The following is a 6,329-nucleotide window of genomic DNA, read 5'->3' on the forward strand; positions in this document are numbered from 1 at the left end:
TCCTCGAATTTTTCACACCTTTTCATGCTCCTTGCATTTTTCACACCCTTTCATGCTCCTCGCATTTTTCACACCTTTTCATGCTCCTAGAATTTTTCACACCTTTTCATGCTCCTCGCATTTTTCACACCTTTTCATGCTCCTCACATTTTTCACACCTTTTCATGCTCCTAGAATTTTTGACAGCTTTTCATTTTCCTCGAAATTTTCACACGTTTTCATGCTCCTAGTATTTTTAACACTTTTTCATGCTCCTAGAATTTTTCACACCTTTTCATGCTCCTCACATTTTTCACACCTTTTCATGCTCGTCTTATTTTTCACACCATTTCATGCTCATCGCATTCTTCACCCGTTTTCATGCTCCTCGCAATTTTCACACCTTTTCATGCTCTTCGTATTTTTCATCCCTTTTCATGTTCCTCCAATTTTTCACACCTTTTCATGCTCCTCACATTTTTCACACTTTTTCATGCTCCTCGCATTTTCACACCTTTTCATGCTCATCGCATTCTTCACACGTTTTCATGCTCCTCGCAATTTTCACACCTTTTAATGCTCGTCGTATTTTTCATCCCTTTTCATGTTCCTCGCATTTTTCACACCTTTTCATGCTCCTAGAATTTTTGACACCTTTTCATGCTCCTCGCATTTTTGACACCTTTTCATGCTCCTCACATTTTTCACACCTTTTCATGCTCCTAGAATTTTTGACAGCTTTTCATTTTCCTCGAAATTTTCACACGTTTTCATGCTCCTAGTATTTTTAACAATTTTTCATGTTCCTCAAATTTTTCACACCTTTTCATGCTCCTCGAATTTTTGACACCTTTTCAGGCTCCTCGAAATTTTCACACTTTTACATGCTCCTCGTAATTTTCACACCTTTTCATGTTCTCCGCATTTTTCACAACTTTTCATGCTCCTCGCATTTTTCACACCTTTTCATGCTCTTCGAATTTTTGACACCGTTTTCTGCTCCTCGAATTTTTCACACCCTTTCATCCTCCTCGTCATTTTTTTTTTGCTCCTCGCATTTTTCACAGCTTTTCATGCTCCTCGTACTTTTCACACCTTTTCATGCTCCTCGCATTTTTCACACCTTTTTATGCTCCCCACATGTTCACACCTTTTCATGCTCCTCGCATTTTTCACACATTTTCATGCTTCTCGTATTTTTCGGTTTTTTTTTTTTTTTTTTTTGCTCCTCGTATTTTTCTCCCACTTTCCTGCTCCTGAGATTTTCCACACTTTTCTTGCTCCTCGCATTTTCACACTTTTGATGCTCCTCTTATTTTCCCCACTTTTCTGCTCCTCATATTTTTCTTTTTTGTTTTTTTCTCCTCGTAGTTTTCTCCCCTTTTCCTGCTCCTGGGATTTTTCACACTTTTCATGCTCCTCTCATGTTTCACACCTTTTCATGCTCCTCGCATTTTTCACATTTTTTCATGTTCCTCTCATTTTTCACACCTTTTCATGCTCCTCGTACTTTTCACACCTTTTCATGCTCCTCGCATTTTTCACACCTTTTCATGCTCCTCGCATTTTTCACATTTTTTCATGTTCCTCGCATTTTTCACACCTTTTCATGTTCCTCACATTTTTCAGACCTTTTCATGCTCCTCGTAGTTTTTTTTTCTTTTTGCTACTCGCATTTTTCACATCTTTTCATGCTCCTTGCATTTTTCACATGTTTTCATGCTCCTGGCATTTTTCACACCTTTTCATGCTCCGCGTACTTTTCACACCTTTTCATGCTCCTCGCATTTTCACACCTTTTCATGCTCCTCGAATTCTTCACACCTTTTCATGCTCCTCGCATTTTTCACACCTTTTCATGCTCCTTGAATTTTTGACACCTTTTCATGCTCCTCGAAATTTTCACACTTTTTCATGCTCCTCACATTTTCACACCTTTTCGTGCTCATCGCATTCTTCACCCGTTTTCATGCTGCTCGCAATTTTCACACCTTTTCATGCTCTTCGTATTTTTCATCCCTTTTCATGTTCCTGGCATTTTTCACACATTTTCATGCTCCTTGTATTTTTTTTTTTGCTCCTCTCATTTTTCCCACCTTTTCATGCTCCTCGCATTTTTCACACCTTTTCCTGCTCCTCGCATTTTTCACACCTTTTCATGCTCCTCACATTTTTCACACCTTTTCATGCTCCTCGTATTTTTCACACCTTTTCCTGTTCCTCGAATTTTTCACACCTTTTCATGCTCCTTGCATTTTTCACACCCTTTCATGCTCCTCGCATTTTTCACACCTTTTCATGCTCCTTGCATTTTTCACACCTTTTCATGCTCCTCACATTTTTCACACCTTTTCATGCTCCTAGAATTTTTGACAGCTTTTCATTTTCCTCGAAATTTTCACACGTTTTCATGCTCCTAGTATTTTTAACACTTTTTCATGCTCCTAGAATTTTTCACACCTTTTCATGCTCCTCACATTTTTCACACCTTTTCATGCTCGTCTTATTTTTCACACCATTTCATGCTCATCGCATTCTTCACCCGTTTTCATGCTCCTCGCAATTTTCACACCTTTTCATGCTCTTCGTATTTTTCATCCCTTTTCATGTTCCTCCAATTTTTCACACCTTTTCATGCTCCTCACATTTTTCACACTTTTTCATGCTCCTCGCATTTTCACACCTTTTCATGCTCATCGCATTCTTCACACGTTTTCATGCTCCTCGCAATTTTCACACCTTTTCATGCTCGTCGTATTTTTCATCCCTTTTCATGTTCCTCGCATTTTTCACACCTTTTCATGCTCCTAGAATTTTTGACACCTTTTCATGCTCCTCGCATTTTTCACACCTTTTCATGCTCCTCGAATTTTTGACACCTTTTCAGGCTCCTCGAAATTTTCACACTTTTTCATGCTCCTCGTAATTTTCACACCTTTTCATGTTCTTCGCATTTTTCACAACTTTTCATGCTCCTCGCATTTTTCACACCTTTTCATGCTCTTCGAATTTTTGACACCTTTTTATGCTCCTCGAATTTTTCACACCCTTTCATCCTCCTCGTCATTTTTTTTTTGCTCCTTGCATTTTTCACAGCTTTTCATGGTCCTCGTACTTTTCACACCTTTTCATGCTCCTCGCATTTTTCACACCTTTTTATGCTCCCGACATGTTCACACCTTTTCATGCTCCTCGCATTTTTCACACATTTTCATGCTTCTCGTATTTTTTGGTTTTTTTTTTTTTTTTTTTTTGCTCCTCGTATTTTTCTCCCACTTTCCTGCTCCTGAGATTTTCCACACTTTTCTTGCTCCTCGCATTTTCACACTTTTGATGCTCCTCTTATTTTCCCCACTTTTCTGCTCCTCATATTTTTCTTTTTTTTTTTTCTCCTCGTAGTTTTCTCCCCTTTTCCTGCTCCTGGGATTTTTCACACTTTTCATGCTCCTCTCATGTTTCACACCTTTTCATGCTCCTCACATTTTTCACATTTTTTCATGTTCCTCACATTTTTCACACCTTTTCATGCTCCTCGTACTTTTCACACCTTTTCATGCTCCTCGCATTTTTCACACCTTTTCATGCTCCTCGCATTTTTCACACCTTTTCATGCTCCTCGAATACTTCAGACCTTTTCATGCTCCTCGCATTTTTCACACCTTTTCATGTTCCTCGTATTTTTCACACCTTTTCATGCTCCTCGCATTTTTCACACCTTTTCATGCTCCTCACATTTTTCCCACCTTTTCATGCTCCTCGCATTTTTCACACCTTTTCCTGCTCCTCGCATTTTTCACACCTTTTCATGCTCCTCACATTTTTCACACCTTTTCATGCTCCTCGTATTTTTCACACCTTTTCCTGTTCCTCGAATTTTTCACACCTTTTCATGCTCCTTGCATTTTTCACACCCTTTCATGCTCCTCGCATTTTTCACACCTTTTCATGCTCCTAGAATTTTTCACACCTTTTCATGCTCCTCGCATTTTTCACACCTTTTCATGCTCCTCACATTTTTCACACCTTTTCATGCTCCTAGAATTTTTGACAGCTTTTCATTTTCCTCGAAATTTTCACACGTTTTCATGCTCCTAGTATTTTTAACACTTTTTCATGCTCCTAGAATTTTTCACACCTTTTCATGCTCCTCACATTTTTCACACCTTTTCATGCTCGTCTTATTTTTCACACCATTTCATGCTCATCGCATTCTTCACCCGTTTTCATGCTCCTCGCAATTTTCACACCTTTTCATGCTCTTCGTATTTTTCATCCCTTTTCATGTTCCTCCAATTTTTCACACCTTTTCATGCTCCTCACATTTTTCACACTTTTTCATGCTCCTCGCATTTTCACACCTTTTCATGCTCATCGCATTCTTCACACGTTTTCATGCTCCTCGCAATTTTCACACCTTTTCATGCTCGTCGTATTTTTCATCCCTTTTCATGTTCCTCGCATTTTTCACACCTTTTCATGCTCCTAGAATTTTTCACACCTTTTCATGCTCCTCGCATTTTTCACACCTTTTCATGCTCCTCGAATTTTTGACACCTTTTCAGGCTCCTCGAAATTTTCACACTTTTTCATGCTCCTCGTAATTTTCACACCTTTTCATGTTCTTCGCATTTTTCACAACTTTTCATGCTCCTCGCATTTTTCACACCTTTTCATGCTCTTCGAATTTTTGACACCTTTTTATGCTCCTCGAATTTTTCACACCCTTTCATCCTCCTCGTCATTTTTTTTTTGCTCCTTGCATTTTTCACAGCTTTTCATGGTCCTCGTACTTTTCACACCTTTTCATGCTCCTCGCATTTTTCACACCTTTTTATGCTCCCGACATGTTCACACCTTTTCATGCTCCTCGCATTTTTCACACATTTTCATGCTTCTCGTATTTTTTGGTTTTTTTTTTTTTTTTTTTGCTCCTCGTATTTTTCTCCCACTTTCCTGCTCCTGAGATTTTCCACACTTTTCTTGCTCCTCGCATTTTCACACTTTTGATGCTCCTCTTATTTTCCCCACTTTTCTGCTCCTCATATTTTTCTTTTTTTTTTTTCTCCTCGTAGTTTTCTCCCCTTTTCCTGCTCCTGGGATTTTTCACACTTTTCATGCTCCTCTCATGTTTCACACCTTTTCATGCTCCTCGCATTTTTCACATTTTTTCATGTTCCTCACATTTTTCACACCTTTTCATGCTCCTCGTACTTTTCACACCTTTTCATGCTCCTCGCATTTTTCACACCTTTTCATGCTCCTCGCATTTTTCACACCTTTTCATGCTCCTCGAATACTTCAGACCTTTTCATGCTCCTCGCATTTTTCACACCTTTTCATGTTCCTCGTATTTTTCACACCTTTTCATGCTCCTCGCATTTTTCACACCTTTTCATGCTCCTCGCATTTTTCCCACCTTTTCATGCTCCTCGCATTTTTCACACCTTTTCCTGCTCCTCGCATTTTTCACACCTTTTCATGCTCCTCACATTTTTCACACCTTTTCATGCTCCTCGTATTTTTCACACCTTTTCCTGTTCCTCGAATTTTTCACACCTTTTCATGCTCCTTGCATTTTTCACACCCTTTCATGCTCCTCGCATTTTTCACACCTTTTCATGCTCCTAGAATTTTTCACACCTTTTCATGCTCCTCGCATTTTTCACACCTTTTCATGCTCCTCACATTTTTCACACCTTTTCATGCTCCTAGAATTTTTGACAGCTTTTCATTTTCCTCGAAATTTTCACACGTTTTCATGCTCCTAGTATTTTTAACACTTTTTCATGCTCCTAGAATTTTTCACACCTTTTCATGCTCCTCACATTTTTCACACCTTTTCATGCTCGTCTTATTTTTCACACCATTTCATGCTCATCGCATTCTTCACCCGTTTTCATGCTCCTCGCAATATTCACACCTTTTCATGCTCTTCGTATTTTTCATCCCTTTTCATGTTCCTCCAATTTTTCACACATTTTCATGCTCCTTGTATTTTTTTTTTTGCTCCTCTCATTTTTCCCACCTTTTCATGCTCCTCGCATTTTTCACACCTTTTCCTGCTCCTCGCATTTTTCACACCTTTTCATGCTCCTCACATTTTTCACACCTTTTCATGCTCCTCGTATTTTTCACACCTTTTCCTGTTCCTCGAATTTTTCACACCTTTTCATGCTCCTTGCATTTTTCACACCCTTTCATGCTCCTCGCATTTTTCACACCTTTTCATGCTCCTAGAATTTTTGACACCTTTTCATGCTCCTCACATTTTTCACACCTTTTCATGCTCCTAGAATTTTTGACAGCTTTTCATTTTCCTCGAAATTTTCACACGTTTTCATGCTCCTAGT

This window comes from Cervus elaphus, unplaced genomic scaffold (genome assembly GCF_910594005.1).
Source record: "Cervus elaphus unplaced genomic scaffold, mCerEla1.1, whole genome shotgun sequence".
Lineage (NCBI taxonomy): Eukaryota > Metazoa > Chordata > Mammalia > Artiodactyla > Cervidae > Cervus > Cervus elaphus.